Source organism: Sardina pilchardus, chromosome 18 (assembly GCF_963854185.1).
Source record: "Sardina pilchardus chromosome 18, fSarPil1.1, whole genome shotgun sequence".
Classification (NCBI taxonomy): domain Eukaryota; kingdom Metazoa; phylum Chordata; class Actinopteri; order Clupeiformes; family Clupeidae; genus Sardina; species Sardina pilchardus.
Genome location: NC_085011.1, coordinates 14,291,494 through 14,310,671, shown reverse-complemented (window position 1 = coordinate 14,310,671; position 19,178 = coordinate 14,291,494). Strand labels below are relative to the sequence as shown.

Genomic DNA, 19,178 nt, shown 5'->3' with positions numbered 1-19,178 from the left:
TCTATAAGCCTCCTGAGGCACTGCACGACGCAATCTGATTGGAGGAATAGTTTACAACTGCTACATTAAATGCGTGTCATCTCTCCTCGCCTGACAAAACTTATCTCTCATAATAGTCTGAAGGCATCATGGTGGCCTCCCCCCCGCCCCTCTCTCTCCCCTCCTCATCATGGCCTCGTGCTCAGAGAAGAGAGGAGGACCACCCTCACTGGGAGCCGAGCGCGAGTTAATTTCATCCCACACAATGACACAATCTCGGCGGCTGCGTCGCACGGCCATTGTGCCCCTGTTCTCTCTCTGCCTTGGAGGAGGGAAGCATTAGCATCGCTGACATTGAATCATCAGTGCATGAGAGCCATCACTCCTTTGAAGGATTAACTTGATTAGCATGTTTTCATGCCACTCGTCCTGTAATGGCCCCAGCTGAAGCACCCACTTGTTGTAGGCCCTACTGGTGAAACATGCCCGGACTCACAAGGCCCACTGGTGCATAGCGAGAGCAGAGCACCACAACACAACAGGCACCAACAAACATGGGATTTTACACACTTCCCTAAACTCCCCTTTTTTGCTGGTTGGAATGATCTCCAGATGTTACGCTTTCGTTCTATTTGTCTTTCACAGTACACAAATACCACTCACCTTATTCATGATTGAGGACGGGACTGTGCCATGCCTTTATTCCATTACTTAATGTTGTAACATTCTTTACCCTTTGCAACATTAGAAACCCATTACAACAATGAAAAAAGACAATGCAAATATCAGCTATTGTAGTGCATGTTTGTGTGTTGCCTTGGGCCCTTCCCTCCCCCTGTGAATCGCAGAACCACACACCCAGAGTTCTGCTTATCCTGTGGAGTTTTCCAAACAACATGATGTCATGTGCAAGAAGGTATTTCTCAGACTCGACCTGTCTGCTCCTGCCAGGGCCCCGGTAATATGATCCACATCGAGAGGCTCAAAGAGAAAGCTGGCCACTCAAAGACAAGACCCTTATTTATTTCCTCTGGAGGAGATTCAATTTTCCTGCTCTGTGGTCTGTCCTCAACTTTATGTAATACATGAGAGATTCTAGATGGCTGATTATACTGCAGAGAGGGGTACAGTTTGAAGGAGGAATCATTCTGCTCTTGTGGTTAATGGCTTTTGCCAGTAGGCCTAAGCATGTTTAAGACTACTGTATGTGCATGTGCACATGCCTATGTTTAAATCTTCAATAATGTTTTCTTCTCCATTTTGTATAGGTTATCTGAATTAAAATTAAATGAATTTAATGAATTAATTGGGCATAATTAAGAAAAGCAGACATTTGTCTATATATGGTATCACAGGTGATGGTGTATATCACAGTGAAAATCAATCCATGTGGTCGGGAGAATTGTCTAGACCCGCAAGACAGGATTGTGTCAAGACACAGATCTAGGGAAAGATAAGAACATTTCTGGAGCATTGAGAGTGGCCTAGCCCTAGAGCATGGCAGTCTCCATCACTGTCAAATGGAAGAGATTTGGTGCTATCAACAGTCTTCCTAGCGCTGCCTAGAAACGTTGGTCAGACAGTTGACCCAACAACCCAGTGGTCACTGCAGTTGAGATCCAGACACCTTGCAGAGATGGGAGAATTATACAGAACATCATCAATGTTAGACGAGCCAGGACTTTAGAGTGGCCGGACAGAAGCCATTCTTCAGTTAACAGTCACATGACAGTGTTCAGTTTGCTGTATAATGGGCCTCAGATCATGACAAGCCAAATCCTTTGGTCTGATGAAACAAAGATGGAACTATTTGGCCACAGTTTCCAGTGGAGTGTGGAGGAAATCAGCCACTCAGCATCACCTCATAAATACTTTCCAGACAGTCGAACATAGTTATGGCAGTATCTTGCTGTGGGACTGAGTGAACACCCAGGACAGAGTATAGGCCTCATAGATGAATGCAGACGTATATGATGTCAAAGTGATTCCTCAGTAAAAAAAAAAAAACCTTATCCTACGGACTCTCAGGCTGGTGCAAAAGTTTACATTTCAAGAGGACAACAATCCAAACCATACCACCAAGAAAACATAGAAGTGGTTTGGGGAAACTGTACCTTAAAGATATCCAATATAGTTTTGGGTTTTCTTTTGCCACTGGACTCCTACAGTTGCAGAGAATTCTACACAACTGTCATAAATACCACTCACGGCCAGAGCCATGTATCTACAGTATATGGCTCTGCTCACGGCTAACACCCTTCCCCCTGGACTCGCCACATGTGGAGTTGTTTACAAACCAAAGATAATTTTCAAAGAGCATGTTGACTGACAAGGTAATATTACGCAATTTCATACAAATAGCAAAGCAATGTGTGATTCTTCGGGTCAGGGGAGAGCGAGTTGCAAGGTTCTCCGTACACGGATGCATGCAATCCTCCCTATTAGAAGTTTACCATCAGTGACTTTAAAGCTGTAAAGCACTAGGATGCCTTTAACCCAAAAAGACCTGGCTGTGTATTGACACTCCCCATGTGACCTGGTTGAGCTTGAGTGATTCTGCCCAGATGAATGAGAGAAACTTCCAATGAAAGATTTGCCAAGCGTGTAGAAAACATTCACAAGAAGACTTGAGACTTGCTTTCAAAGTGAGTGAAGGGTAAAGTAATTTAATTTGAAAAAATTAAAACCCATTTTTGATTTTAATGAGAAAGTATTGTAGATTTTTAAGAGAGAAGAATACATTTTAAGATATGAAATGGTTAAAAAAAAAACAGAAAGGGTTCAAATGCAAACTAACAGGATGTATTACATGCCTATCATCTTGCACCTCCGTATAGCAATTCCACTGATTACCAAAGACTATATAATTACTTATAATGAGAGCTGACGGGGCTTTGAGAGCGTTTGATTTGTCCTAAGATGGCAGACAGGGTCTTGTAAGTCAGTGGGATGAGGAATGAGACAGAGGGTGAACGGGACACTTATCTAATTCTCTCTCCAGTCCTTGTTGTGCCGTCCCAAGGTCAGGCACTGCATTGCATGATAATTTGAAGTAGGCCTTTGTAATGTTTTCAGTGCGCAGGCTATTCCTCATGACAAAGGCATTAAATTCACTTAGATCTGTTAACACATCAATAGCAAGATACAGTTACATGCCAAAAACTCATACAACACATTGTGAAAAGTGAACGCATACTTTTGAAACACTTTCAAGCAGCTACATGTACATATGTAGGGTTAATAACATGTCATCTTCAAAGACTGACAATTTGTCTGCATGATTTTATCAGGAGGGGAAACAATTCAACTACCCCCCATCCTTTTCTCTTCATTAGGAAGTGCCTCTGCTCTTTCCCGGAGTCTGGCTTTACTCCTCGCCTCCCCCTCAATGGCCTGAGGGGGCAGTTAGCTTTCTGAATGCCTTGACTCTATTGTGAGTACACACTGATTGCCTTTACCCTCTCCAAAGTCCAGTCTGTCAGCATGGGGTACATGGCGTCTGCTTTATCTGGTTCTGCTCATTTTTACTGCAGGTGAAGGAAGTGAGAAAGAGTGAGTTTCAAGCCTCCGTTCTAAAAGCCACATGCCTTTAAATTTTATTATTTTTCTATTCCTTCTTCATCATATTATGAATCAATAGTAGCCTTCACTTGAGTGCATTTCTCCTGGTCCGTGTTGTCAAATGTGTCAGAGCCTGTCTCAGTGGTAACTAATGTATGCCACTTCCCATGTCCCACACACAGTGGCCTAATCTGCATTTCACTTGTTTGCTTACTTGTTTAATGTAGTGGTTAAAGGTGTTTTTCTTGCAGTGAGTATTTTCTCTGTCGAGGCCTGTAGAAAACTCTCTGTCTCTCTGGTGGAGGTGTAAATAACCTTGTGTGTGAAAGCTTGTGTCAGCGCAACTGAAACTCCCCTTCCATCATGCAACTACAAAGCCCTGGCAGCATCCATCATCTCTTGTTTGATAGAGAATTGGCTGAACACTGTTTTTTTTGCTACCGCTAAACCCCTAGACACATTTGTTAAATGTCATTGTTCCAGCAAAGGACTAACAGCAAGGGTACTACACCTGAAAGGTGATGCAAAGCTTAACTCAAAACAGTGGACAAACTCACACATAATTCTTGGCAACTCATTCACAAATGATTTAACAGTGTACTTACAATGGTATAGGGACCTGCCACTTGTGTAAAGAAAATGCGTTTTGTGCTCCACATGTGTATCCAATTCCTTACATCTGTATAAATGTAGAAGTTTATATGGACATTCTGCAGCTGAGGTCAGTCCAGCTATAAGCCATTCATCTTCATGGCAGCCATCTGGCCAAATAGTTTTAGCGACCCTGAGCTCTTACAGCAACAGACTTCTCACTATGGAAGTCATCTACTGATGGTGGCATGCAAGTGATGCACATCTGAGAACTTTGGCCAGTTTCATAAAAAACATGACTGATATGACTCAGAACAGATAGTTTGCTCAGTGGATGACAAAAAGCACAAAGTTACTCGCTAGTGATATGTTTGGATGTCCCACGGCCTTGCTTGCTTATTTTACAATGGGGGAAATTGTAATGACTAATTTGTAACACCAAACTTTAATTGGATCACTGTTTTTTTTATTATTATTATTTTATGAATACATACAGTAAATCTTAATGTTTACAAATTAAGACATTATATAGTCAAGTAGCCTACTTTAGAGTTGTAAGAAAAGTTAAAATGACAAATAGGTTGATGAAAGGATGGACTGACATTGACTGCTGCAGCAGCACTGTTGAATACAACAGAATCTCCTTCTAAGAATAGAACTGAAATAAAAACGAATGGCTGCTTTGACCCATGATGTCATTAGCCAGATTTATCCCTGCCAACTTAGATAACTGTCCAGGGGCAAGTGTCCTTGAGACAGTGTTCTGTGAATGGACAGTGCATTAGTGTCAACTGTGCTTGAAAAACTAAGGATGTCATGTAGGCTAATGTTGCCAGTTGTCTGAGTTAGTGTGCTAGTTTATGAAAAAAACACTTAGAAGTGTGTTAAATCTGTTTTCTGATTATAGGCCTACAATCACAACTGATAGATATCCACAATTCTTCATGCTGATAATGAATAGCAGAAATAAATCACATCAAGCGTTATGCCTAATATCACATGTCAGTAGCTGTAGCTTAGTAAGGATATAGCCTTGTTATAGGCCCTTCATAATGGGCATTAGTAGGCTCAGTGATTATGTCTAAATAAAAATAACAATAATGCCAAAAAAACAATGGCAACAACGAATTGGTAGGCTAGACATCAAAATGAGGCTGATTAATGTAATTAATTAGTAGGCTGGTAGGCTGAGTCAATCATGTCAAAATGCATGCACGTGGACTAACGTTTCAAACCGATTCAACACGCGTTCACCATGATGATTGGACACCGTAAAGTCTGAGTGGGGCACAGATAGGCTAGCCACGCGCTCAAACAATAATGTTGTATTATGAGAAAATATGATGACATAGATCTCAAAAGAAATCCCTAATGGTAGTTTAGTTTTTCATCAGCGAAATGAAGGCACTGCACGCAAGAGGACTTATTCTTTCTGATGCACCACTCCAGACTCGGAACAGCGCCGTCTCCCCTAGGCAGTCGAGTCAAGTCGTGCTAGCGAGGGTAGCTAGTGTGGATGCTTGTGCTGTTGGGAGAGTCATTGTTCCTTGACGTCACCACTCAGCCAAGCCTGCCGCTGCTGCTCTCAAACATGTCTTTGTTATTCAGCTTTCTATTCTATCGGAGACTGGTGAATCGCAAAATACGGAGAAGGTATTCCCTCACTGGTGTACAATGACAGCACCGAAGGAATAGCAATGATGATAATAATAATGATGTTGATGATAATATTGATGATGATGATGATACTAGACTAGCCTAGGCTACTAGGCTACTTAATAATAGTAATAATAATAATAATAACAACAACAATAATAATAATAATAATAATAATAATGATAATTTGTTTAATTGTAAAATATATAGACCATACATACTGCCATAATAATAATAATCAAAAGTTATCAGTGGATGCCGTTTTTGAATATTTTTCGCGTAAAGCAATCTCGTTCAGAATCTGAACAAAAAAGACCCATAACCAAAAACATTTGTGCCCTCACATTCCAATATGTAGCAGCTAGGCTTCAAGGCAAGCGTTGTGATCTTAAGACAGTCCTGTTCGGGTGCAGTGATCCAACCCTACAAACACTCGACTTGACTCTGGGACACATTTTGCTAGCAACCACGAAGCACGGCTCTGTGGTAATAGAATAGCCGATGTAATTTGACACTTCAACTTGCCGTGCTCTACGTTAGTTGATTCAGGCACTCACACACCGCTGATACGTTGTGCGCTTTCCAGTGGTTGTGAAGTGTGAAGAGAGACAACAAAACAAGCTTTGAAAATACATAGGATTTTTGGTCCCGGCTTTGAGTTTTGGCCATATCTGAAAGTAAGTTCTGTGTCTATTTCTATTTCTTTCTCACACCTCGCAGGCTTGACTGAGAGTGTTTTGTGCATTGCCGTGGATGTGCTCTTTGCTCTGGCGCTAGCACCGACCTCCGATAGCTAACAATGGAGTAGTCTCCTAAAGAGTGACACCAGAAATGTGGTTTAAGGTTAGAATTATGAGAAGAAACAGGTTGTGCTAATTTGTGCGAGCAGTTAGATTGGACATGTACGGATAAGGATGCTTAATGAGCAGAATGTACATTCGTCGCTGATAGTACCTCAGTGCTTTTAAAATAATCAAAACAATCTCAATTTAAATTGAGGATGTGATTTGGTCTTCAGAACTCTTTGGAGATAGCTAGACTAATCAGTAGTATGTATCCTGCATTTAAACGTGGTGCGTTGGATATTTTGCAATGTAACGTTAGTGTCGTACTGTGCGCGGGTATCATTTTGGAGTTGTGTAGCTTTAGACATCAACAATACGTTAAGTTAATGTATCGTCTGGCTGTAGTCTTGCAGTTGATCTGCTCATCTTCCAAAATACCCAGATTCAACTCCTTTAGCTGTAAATTGGCTAAAAGACCTAATAGTCTCATCGCAGAGGTATGTTGAGAATGGAAGCTAGCATCGTTTTTAACTTAACATGGAACTTGCCTGCTATCAAATGGAATCTAGCGTAGTTATTTGCTACACCATGTTAATATGGTAGTGGTAGGTAAGGGTGGATAAACGGATTGACAGTTGTTTGATACTGTTCTGTACTAGCTCTAGCTAAAAAGCTCTCGGGGACACTTTAAAGTTGCGCTTATCTGCACGTAGATGTGCAGATTCGCGGTAACCTCTTGCATAAAGTCATGGTGTCAAGTAAGCGTTCTGAAGCCAGTTAGGGTTGAACAGACTTCTGCATGTGAAAATCACAGTTTACATTCCCGTTCGTTACACTACCATGTGCAATAAGGAAAACGGTGGGTGAAAGAACAGCGCGCGAGAGAGAAGTCCAGACGGAGACAAAATTCAGTAACGCCCCTTCTCTTCAGGTCTGAGAGAAGCGCGACTCCTATCTGTCCCAGGAAAGGAGCACGGCACAATTAAAATAGCATATGATGTGTGTAGCCTATGATGAAGAGTCGACATACATTTAAAAATAATTCAGGATTCTGTTCTAGTAATCAAGCGTGGTCTTCCGCTGTTTTTGCATGTCCGATTGATCCTTGAGTGCACCCTGCATGAACTATTTTCAAACTCTATGATGTGTTGCTGTAAACTATTTTTTTTATTCACGAGGGCTGACCATTACGATCGTCGCTAAGCAGTCACAACTTCTGTTAGTCATGCAGCTCTGATGGCCGGGCTTAGGCTACATCTCAGTGCCTGTGGAGTTCATAGGGGGAGCCTCTGTTTCACACTAGCAGCATCAATATGCAGCTCCACAGATTTATAGACAAACGTAGATGGGCATGAGCGTGAGACATTGGCAGCTACAAAGCTGATCGTAGTGGCTTTATTTATGTTATCTGTTTATGTGGAAGAGCATATTGTACATGCTCATAGGGACCAATGCATTTTGCTTGTCTTTATTTGTTTGTGGAAGAGCACACTGGAAATGATCATAGGGATCATTAATGTTGTCTGCTTTTTTGCTTTGTTGTCTGTTTTGTTTTGTAGTAACTCTAACAGTATTTATGAGACATATGCCTGACTGTGTATGAGAAGAGTGGTCTTGCCCCTGCTGTGGGTCCCTAGTTAAGAGTCTGAATTACCATTGGGCAGAAGCAGCAGTCAGCTGTGGGCTTCCTCTGGTCATGTTGGGGACACTGAACTTGTTAAAGGTCATGTTGAAAGTAAAATCTGTGATGCCACACTTGTGGGAGTCAGAGAGAGATCTCTGTAAATTGTCATTGTCTTTGACAATTTTCTCTGATTGGTCAGGAATATTCAATCCCTCACATCAGTAAATCTCAGCACCACATAATTTCCATCTTTTCACAATCTGGCAACTGTGTTATTACATCAAAATAGTGACTATCAATCACCACCATCACCATAACACATCACAATAATAGACTAATGTTGTCTTACTTTACCACGCTTGTTTTGCCTCACCAATGACAAAGGCTCCAACAGCAGACGCTCTCAGTCAGAGCGCAAATTTAATTTGAGACAAAATAATCTCAATCTGTGTTGTGTTGTTACACATGTACCCAGGGTCTTCTTGAGTGAACTGTACACATTCCTGATGCTCATAGCATCGTTTTCTCTGCACTCTTGAATCCTTCTCTCGTGTCGCATGCTCTCTCTCCGTCAGGAACCTGTTAGCCTTTTAAACCCGCGTCTTACTATAATCAGTGTTTTGACAGGCCTGACATTTAACTGTTAGTACACTATTGTAGAGAGTTGTGAAATAGTTTGGCTCGTGTTCATTCATCATGGTCCTGCGCCGGCGTCTCGCCACCAGCTGCACACACCCACTCTTCAGTATAATTCAGGCATTGTTGCAGAGCCCCTAGCCTGATGGGCTCAGAGCGCTGTTGATCGGCGCTAGTCTGGTTTTCACCATGCTAAGCTCAATCTTTTAAGATTGAACATTAGTCTGGGGAGGCTGCGCTTTGTTTCTACTGCACTTCGCGTCGCTTAAGTTTCTTTATCGTCACGTCACCGACTCACCGGCCAATAGCGTGCCAGGACTAGAGTATGGCCATCTCTGATTGGAACCAAAGGTTCTGGAGGTAAACAGCGGAGATAGATCTGCTGGTTTCCAGCCTGAGCTGCCGGGCGAAATTCTAATTCCCCGGAAGTTAAGGCAGGGTTCACCCAGCCTAGATCAGCGCCACAATATTACTCTGAATTTACAGCCTGCTGCTGCCGTTTATATGGTAATGCTGTTTCCCAGGTGAGAACCAGTGAGAAGCAGCTATTAGCAATCTAATAAGGGTCTTGATTCACAGTGTTGCAAATGTCACTGAAATGACTTGCATAAATCGCTGGTTTTGTTAAGTTGGAGATTGTACTACAACATTTTCTTTTGATTTCCCCAATATTGTCTGGCGATGTAAGTGGTTTTCATTATGAAAAAAAAAAAAACTGAAATGCTTCTAGAGCCGCAATGATTACAAGTAGAATACTTGACAGATGTTCCCTTGTCTTTTGTATGTGGTGATATTGGGAACGATAGTTTGTAGGGCCTGAGGATTGAAGCAGAGAAGCAAAGTGTCCGACATTTTTGTGGCACTCTTTTCATTTCTCAAGTCTTCAGACTTCAGGTGTTTTTGTATAACTTATCTTGGAGTGCCTTTTTTTCCACTGAGACATTTTTCAGTTTGTCTCTTTAGTTATAAGCTGAGAAGCTGACTGTGTAGCTCTCTCCTCTCCGGTCATGGCCTCAGGATTGTGTGTGTGTGTGTGTGTGTGTGTGCGTGCGTGCATGTGTGTGTGTGTGTGTGTGTGTCTATCTACATGTGTGTGTGTGTGTGTGTGTGTGTGGCTTCTGCTACCCTGTGCCCCTGTAAGTGCTGTTCCCTCTGATGGGGACTTCCAGGCCCACGCTGTCACTGGCTCATGCATGTTTGATTTGACGTGCCTTGAAAAATGAACGCTGAAGATGTCACAATGGCTGTATCCCATTTCTGTCTGTAAGAGCGAGGACCTTGAATCATAAATGACACCCAGCCACTCAGACACAATATGAGAGTTTGAACATTTTTGCACTGGAGAACAAAATGTTCTTGCTGCACTCAAGATTTCCCCAGATCACAAGCAATTACCTTCACATGCTGTGCCTGATGAAATCTTGCTGGGATTTGAAACCTGCTTACTTTGTACTTTATAAATGACTCTCAGGCAAATATGCTTTCTGAAATATTTTGGTTTTAATAGATGGGAATTAATCCTTATTGAGAGTGGCGATGTACTGATACCTAGATCCTTAAAAAAAAAAAAAAAAACTATTTCGGTACATTTCGTATATTCTTATCATGTTCTGTTAAAAGATATTAGTCTCAGAAATGTGAAATGTTGAAGATCCAGGCACCAAATAAACATGAAAGGCCCAACGCCATGTTCCTCATTGTGTTAATACTCTTTTTTAACGCACTCTGTTTATGCCGTGCCACATGATGCTAGACACTGCTGGTCCCTTACCCCTGCTCCGATATATTAAAATGTGGCGTATATTCCATCATGTGGATACCTTGGGACTTGTCATCTTGTCTTGGCTGCATACACTATCTGCATCTCTCAGTTCTGTGTGGGTGACTTCTACTGCCAGGGAGACTGATGGTAGACATTCTGTCAAGGCAGTGGAATTACACATCCGGCACAGCCTTGAGGAATGTATACTTCCTTGTTCTCTGACAAAGCAAATTAACTGGGATTTAGCCAGATAGCACAATTATTTATTTTTTTTAGGGCAAATATTTCCTCCAGATAGCTGAATCACTTCGCTTGTATTAAGGCATATGATACAATATTAAAGGGCACTACAACAATGACTGTGTCTTAATCTAATTAAGAGCAAAGACCATCCTGACATAACACTTAGAGCTGGAATATCATTATGCGCCCCTGCACTGCACACTGGCAGGAGGTCTTATAGTCAGTCCTTATAGGCATGTTTTGACACTCTGCAGCCATCTTGGCAATACCTCTAGGCAGCTGTTTCGGGCAGACAATATTGGGCTCCTATCTAGATGAATGGGGAAATCACGTAACTCCACAAAGGATGGTCAAATAGACATTGAATATACATCATGTGAATCCTAATTTAAATCTAACATAAAGATTGTGGATATTTTTTCCCCCCAATATGTTGATTTGCTCAATGCACTTGCACCAATTTTTGCATGTGGCTATTGCTATAGTAACGGTGGAAATAAATGTGTTCAGCCCTGATCTTTCGGCTTGGACCCTAGTGATGACGACATGGAGCTATATTTAAATGTATTGTTAAAGTGTATGCCCATGCCCCATTATAATTGCCCATAAAAGATGTAGCAATTACTCCATGTTTAGTATTGTTTTCAAATGTTTCTATATTCCATATGCTAATTTATTTTCCAAATAGACCTACTTTCCAAATAGATACCAAGTACCAAGTTATTCAGTGAAACTCATTTTGCTACATGTATATATGCATGTAAATACAAAATGGTCAAGTTTGTCACAGGAATATTTGTGTTTCAAAGCCACAGACATCCTCAAGTTCATCAGAGAAGTTGCAAAATCTGCCGAAGGTCATTTTGCTTCTCAGTGTGTAGCCACATCCACCAGTTTCTTACATTATTCAGAATAGGATACACAGCAAACTTGTAAGTCTTTTGTCAGAAAAGTAACCTTTCACTTCTCTTAGAACGGAGAACATCTCTTTCAGTTAATTCTTGCGCACTCTCACTTTATGAGGTGATCTCATTGAGCTTCACTGTGCGGTACCGGTACGTGTAGTTGGACTAGAGGACGCAGTGGCACAATGCACTGATGTCAATGCAGGCTCCTGCCTATGGGTGTCCTTCTCTGTCTTGACGTCCCCCTCTGGCTCTACATGTGTTTCATGCATCAGAGAGCCTCGGCGGGGCTCGTGAGGTGACAGCCAGGCAGCAGGAAGTGTGAGATAGAGCATGAGAAATACAGTGCGTGTCTCTGCGCGTTTATGTCCAGAGCGCAAGTTGGCATGCAACTGCAAGAACCACTTACCAGGTAAGTGCTGTTTCCTCAGCTCTTAATAAGTGCTCCCTAAGCGGAGTGTGTCTGTGCTTTCTCTTCTCTCTCTCTCTCTCGTTCTCTCTCTGTGTCCCTCGCTCTTCTCGTGCTTTCTCTCGCTTTCTCTCACACACATCCTGGTGTGCCTGCACAGTGCCTTCCAATCCCTTTCTGCCTCTCGCGCGCTGCCAGTCCAGCCAGACTATATCCCTGGGTTATGGGCCCATGTCTTTTCCCCGCTCAGCCTGCACTTCTCAGATAAAAGAGGCATATTTTAAGCCTCAGTGTGAAAATATTGTCAGCGAGCAGGTCTGTGTTGGCAGTTTTGCTTGGCTGATGCAGTGCAGGCTCCTGCATCTTTCTCATATAGCCGGAGCAGAATGTCCGTCCGACTGGTTGTCCGCTTGTAGGTCATTAATCGTTTTATTTTTTATTATTATTATCCTTTTTTTAATTTTCATTTAGCATTGGTTTTCATTAGCATTAGCTTTTCTCAGACTGATCAATATTGGTGTGATTAAGAATGTTAATAACGTCCATTCAAAGGAGGGTAATTTTGTATAATTTGTAATAGTGAAAGAGATTGGATTATATGCAGCACTTTTTGAAATGAACTGTCTTTTTTACATGAGTTGAGAGTTAATTCAACCCTTGTTTTGGCTCATTTCCATGTCTTTGTATTGTTGCTTAAAAGTAGGAGGCAAGATTGACCCATATGTACCATCTAGCCTAGTTCAGCCCAAATGTGTGGTGGCTGGATTTGTACTTTGAGCATTTTTATTTCTCGCACTAGAGTGCATCTTCTCAGAAAACAGAAGCCACTGTTCCACTGATCATTTATCATAGCTGTAATGAGATTAAACTAATCAAGTGTATTCCAGAGACGGCAATGACACACTGTGTAGGGCTTGCCAGAGATTGTCTTCAAACAACATTTGTCATTGTCTTTCTGTGCTTTTTAATTAACTGTTGACAAACAGCAGCAGCCCTTTTATGTTTTATGATTTAAAGGATGTTCAGCTCCAATCTCCATCAAAGTGTGTCATCTCGGAATACAATGGGGGGTAATGGCGAGCACATGTTCACCAGACATCATCATTTGCTCTGCGGATTGTTCTGCAAGCACAATAAAATATTCAGTGTCATGTTTGGAGAATTCAAAATCTCACTCCCAGGCTGAGGCCACACACCGCCTCATCAACAGCATGGTGAGATTTGAATGGCGGAGGTTATGGCCGGCTGGTTTTGTTGTGCAGTTTTGTGTGTTATGTTCCTATGGTCCCACTCATGCATCCCTAATTCATTGAAGCAAGAAGTAACACCATAGACATTTTATTTGTTCATCAATATCTTAACATATTGATGTTGTTTTATGTTTTATGGAGCAGGGATCTTTTTTTGGACAGACTGACACTTGTTACTTCCTCACATGATGTTGCAAGATAAGAATGTACCCCGAGCAAGTCTGTAGAGCAAGTGTTTGTGTGTTTCATATTTGGATGTGTGCACAACACAGTGGTGTGTGATGTGTGGATAGAGGCCTTTGAAATGGCAACGGTATAAATCAGAATAGGCTGTACGTGCACACCAGAGCTATTAGTGGCTCTCAGAAGTTTTAATTTGAGTTAACTTCAATGTTCTAGTTGGCGGGGAACACCAGGCCATTGAGCAGTCTGCATCCATACCAATTACAGTCCCATTCTCCTCTCTAGGTTGCTCTCTCAGACCTTAAAAACATTTCCTGATCAATTTAATTGAATATGACCAAAAGCTGTGAAAGTTCTGTTGATATAGCTCTCTGCTGACTCCTGGAAGCGAGCTCCTGGTGAAAACAGTAGATGCTGGCATTTATTTGCTTGGAAAGCCTTTAGAGTTTTGGAAAGCCCAAACGAGAGAAACTCCATCTGAAGTGCCCCGAGGGCTCTTTTCTCCTCAAATTCCCGCCTGTCCGGCTGCCAGCACCCACAGAAGTGTTTGGTGTGTGGGGCTGTTTTTCAGAGACGGCAGCTAACCTTAGACCTGCCTCTCTAAGCTGCCATTGACAACTTTAGCAGGGGAGGTTCCCTGTTGGCTGCACAGGGATGGGGCAAGGCTTTTGTCAAGACAATGTGTGCACAGGGGCCATGTCTGCGCTGCCTCCCTTAGCACACTCCAAGTAATAGAAATAAATCTCAGTAATCAAACCATCTGGTCATCAATATTCTTTTGCCTGTGTGTTTGGGGGAGAATTTGTGCATTGTGCGTCTCGTAGTCGGCAGCAGCCACTTACGCTCCAAATAAGTCTCGAAAAGGGGAACTTTGCCTCTATTTGTAAACAATTGACCCAAGACCTTGTGCTTCCAACTGCTCCTGTCTAGCTCTGTAAATTTGCCGGAGAAGTCTTAACTTAAGGGATAAGCTCAGATTTGTGTACGGAAAACTCTGTATTGTGTCCTGAAGTCGTAGCCATAAGCATTTCCTTAATGGTTATTTGGGATTGGGAGGCTTGGAGTCAAGGTCAGTTGTTGTGTTTGTATCTTTATTAAGATGAAAATTGTTTACTTAGCCCAAGAATAACATTGAATTGCAGAGAACTGACCCTTGTAATGAGCTTGGCTCCCCTGTAATGTTAGCTGTAGACGGTGTCTAAAAAATTACCTCACGTCAGTGGCTTCTGGCCATGGTTCAGCGGTTCATTTGATATTGAGTGATGATGCTAGCTGCACATTTGGGAAACTGTGCACAGCCACTCGCACAACATCGCAGCACTGTGGGGACAACCTGTCACTTGAGGTAACTGCCACAATGGACACGTTTCTCTCCACCCCGCGTGCTGTGGGGAGTGCTTATAAAAGAGAGAGAGAGAGGAGTGGGGAGAAGGCTCCCTGCCCACGCCCGTGGAGCGCAGCCCATTCTGGGGCTCCTTGGGCCGGGAGGTGGGGCGAGAGCAGGAGCAGGAGGAGGAGGAGGAGGAGGAGGAGGAGGAGGAGGAGGAGGAGGAGGAGGCGGCGCTGGTCACGTGAGTGCTAATTGTATTTGTGTTGGGTGGCTCTGAGGCTGTCACAGTAAATCTGTTTGACTCGTCACTTTGTAAATCATTATGATGGCTAAAAGCCTTTCTATTGGATTTAACAAAGGGGGGTTGGGGGGGGGGGGGGGGGGGAGTTGCAGCTCTCTCCCTCAATGTGTTTGTTTGCGACTTTTTACAAGAAGCATGATTAGTGCTTCGTTTTTTTTTTTTTTGTCGTAGGAAATTATATTCCACGTTACTTGTCCATTTTCTTCACTTATGAACTTGCACTTTATTATGTCCATATTGTGATGGCTTAACTTTTTGTTAAAGCAACACACATCAGTACACAGTTGAGCATTAAAATCTTTTACATTTCTGTATACGTAACATTCATTTCACATGTAAGATCTGTGCCATCCCTAAATTGCACTGATCTAGTAGAAATGGCATGTTTTGGAATCCTGTAATTTAGCTAATGGAACCTCAGCGGCCCCTGTGCTAGGTCATGCCGGGTGAATATCAATGTTTCAGGAATGCCTAACACTTAGTGTCACTTACTGGTCAGACCGGTTCTCAGGCTGACAGAAACATGACAAAGTACATTATGTCCTCAACGTGGCCTTTGTTTGTTGTTTGATCAACATCACAGAAGTGTCGCTGTTCTGTGGTTCCCGTGCCCGTGCCTGCTGCCACTCTTGCCTGGCATCGCGCGCCCAGGCGCCCATTTGTCACCCCGTGTTGATGTTCTGTCGCTGCAAGCCATGGGAATAATGAAAGCAATGTCAAGTATCATAGAGACAGTGCCGCAGAACAACAGTGCCGTCCTCCCACCCTGACTAGTGAGTTCATGTCTCCACGACTAGATTGAACATGTAGCTTGAACGTTGTACTACCACGAGCTGCTAATCACTCAATCAATAGCTGGTTTTCCATGCAGTTATTTCATGTGAATGGAGAAGGGGGTGGGGGCGATAATCTCAGTTCACATAGAGTAATATGTAAAAGATTGATTTTTTGCAAAAATAAAATCACATTTGTGCAGTTGTATTAACGTGTGTTTCTGTTAATCTTTCCCTAACAATTATTATCTATTTTTAATTTGCGTAACACATCAGATGGAAATGTGCACAGGGCCACTGTCACTTTAGCCACATTGTCATGGCTGCGCTTAAAATAGCCAAATGAGCTGGATGGCAACCCAGCAAGTGGCCCAATAGTTGAGGGAAACTCTCCCTGCAGTGTTGAGCTAACACTTCCCCTAATTACAGTTACTCACACAGATGAGTGAAGAGAAAGTCAGATTAATTCATGTGTGATTGTCCAGAAATCCTCAGATGTTCCTCTTTGATCATTGTTGATGTGGACACAGTGAGCTGTATTTTTAAGGGATGAGGCTTTTTGTACGGTTCACGGAACACTTGTTACTCAGATCGGAACAGGCAGGGATAGGGTATGTTTGCTGCTGTGGTTTAGAGCCAACCACGTTTACTTACTTAAGTTTGAGAGCATTTCAGAGTGTGTGATTGCTAATGACGAGAGCACAGATTATGCAGATTGGTATTGTATTTGCATAGGTAGTTGTTTCTGTAATGGAATCCATTTGCGGGATTTCACAAAGTGCAAACCTTGTCTACTGGCTCATTGTTGAAGACGTTATTTACTCAGTATTATTACCATGGACTGTTGGAGGAGGATAAACAGTATTTAAAGTCATTTCCCCGTTATGAATTTATTATTATAATAGTCAACAAGGAAGGGGGAATGGCAACATGTTCTATAATATGCTCTGCCCCCTCCCCCTTAAGGGACCACAATGTGTTATCCTGACTTTGTTTGTTTTGTTTTTCTTAATGTATGGTGCAAAACCTGTATCATATTTTATAGCAAAAAAAAAAATGAGTCAAATAAAATCAATCAATCAATCAATGGTCATTTTGTCCCTCGTGAAAGTTTTCTTAGCTTCTCAGTGTAGCTAATAGTGAGGACAGGGAGAAGCAGACAAGGCCCAGGTACGACGTTCTGCCACTGACAAGTAATTAAGCTGTGGAGCTAGGTTGGTCAGCGCCTTATCGCCCAGAATATGGAAATGGGAGATCAATATTTTATGGTTGCCTGATTTAATTTCTAAGTAGCTGAAATGCTTTGCTTCATGTCCTCTGTATAATTCAGTAATTTAACCACGAGTGAAGCTCGCTCTCTCCCATTGTAAACCATGTTCGTATCAGCCGGGAGATAAGGAATGATAAGCACCTGGCACTCTAACCTTTGTCTTGACTGTTGCTCCAACCCCTAAGAGCTTTATTGCCACTTTGACAGAAAAGATAGGCGAGGCAGCAACTGCTTTTACTTCCACTTTTTTTTTTTGATTATTGTCTAGTTTAGCACAGTTGTTGAATCCAGATCATTATTTTGGTGTTTATTGGCTTAAAAACAAAAGAAGGCTGCAATTCTTTTGATATAGTCTACAGTAGGAAATGACACTAATTCATTTATCTTTTCGCCAATTTTAAAAACGCACAGTGTGTATTTCTCCGCCACAGAAATCCTTCCCTAGTCCCAGAAGTAATCATGTGATTATTTTTTCACAACAGTCTGGAAATGAGTTTTGATGTAGTGATTTGCAAGGTTGAGTGAATGCTGTGAGAAGGCGTTGCTGGCTCCCTCCCGCGCGTATATTGGATGCGGCCCTTTACCCTGTTCTTGACAATGACTGAAATCAAATAAATAAACGCGCAGACTGGCACGGCGCCAACGGTGAGATTAGTGGCACAGGGACTGCTGTCAAAAGCATCTTGGTAGATAATTAGTGCTGCTTTAGAACAGCACATTTCACTTCCTCACCAGCTATGTGGGCTTTGCTGCGAAGGCAATATATTATGCAACATTTAATCATTCATTTTGGAAAAAAAAGCAGATGTACTAACTGATAGGGAACCTGAAACCAAGGCCGAGAGTTCCATAATATGACATTGGAGCCAGGACCCTACTGTTACAGTGCATACTACTCTTTTCATTCTCTGTACAAGATTGGCAGACACCGTGTTACTGTTAAATACAGATGGCAGGAGTAGACCTACCCTAATTGTAGTGAACCTTTACTGATGCTGGTGCAAAAGCCTTTTATTCATAAGCTATAATATCTGAGAGACTAAAATGATGACGCCTGGTTGCACTATACAGGATGAAAGGGAAAGAACTATAAACAGCCAAATGAATGTTTTGACTGGCCCCCTATCAATTTGCACATTTCTTAAATGATCATGTTGCCATTGAGTGCATTGCTAGGCATTATTGCTCGGCAATATGTGTTTGGATTATGTCCTATTCCTGAAATGACACGCTTGCACATTGCAGCAGCCACTCGTTCAGTGTGTCACAGGGATTTCCGAGCTGAAGTCCTAGTGTTGAGGCTGGCTGGCTGGGCAGGGTCCTTGAGAGGCATGTCTCTAACCGGCGGGGGTGACACTGGGGGGACGTGGTGGTGGCAGCAGCCCGGCAGCATGGAGACAGGCGGCGCAGGGAAGCCTGGCCATCTCCAGCAACACTGATTGATAGTCATGGTGCACACAGGCAGCTCATCACAAAGGCAGTGCAGTGGCCAGTCCAGTCCAGTCCACCGCCATCCTGCTCACGCTGCCTGCCACCGCATCCACAGGGAGAGAGAGAGAGAGAGAGAGAGAGAGATAGAGAGAGAGAGAAGCCATTATTAAGGAAACAAATGTGCAAGCCCTTGGTGTATGGCAGATACGTGCGGTGCACAAGAGTGTGTTAGCAAAGAATTTAATTTGGAGATAGTAAATCAGAAGATAATTTAATCATAACGGAAATGTGGGGCTAAATTCAAGGAACTAAGGAAGAGCTCTGAGTGGTGGGGGGAAAAAAAGCCCTCTGATACACCATCCATCTCTTTAAATATGAGCTTTTGCTAGATTTGGTCCCTTGGAGGGGAGTTCCCTCTTCAGTCCTTCTGTTTATTTAGATCATTTAGCGCTGTTGCATTGTGTAAGGCTCGCTGTTGCTCTTTGTTTG

General features: G+C 42.5%; 2 protein-coding genes across 5 annotated transcripts in view; both read left to right on the top strand.

Moving 5' to 3' along the window:
• The window catches only part of rps24 (ribosomal protein S24), a 102,514-nt gene that overhangs the window by 33,117 nt on the left and 50,219 nt on the right, over positions 1 to 19,178 (top strand). The window lies entirely within an intron of this gene.
• The window catches only part of zmiz1a (zinc finger, MIZ-type containing 1a), a 120,077-nt gene continuing 107,224 nt past the window's right edge, over positions 6,326 to 19,178 (top strand). For all 4 annotated transcript variants that reach the window (XM_062520054.1, XM_062520056.1, XM_062520057.1 and 1 more), the window contains exon 1: positions 6,326 to 6,464. The gene's annotated coding sequence lies outside the window, so the exon portion shown is untranslated. The remainder of the gene's footprint in view (positions 6,465 to 19,178) is intronic.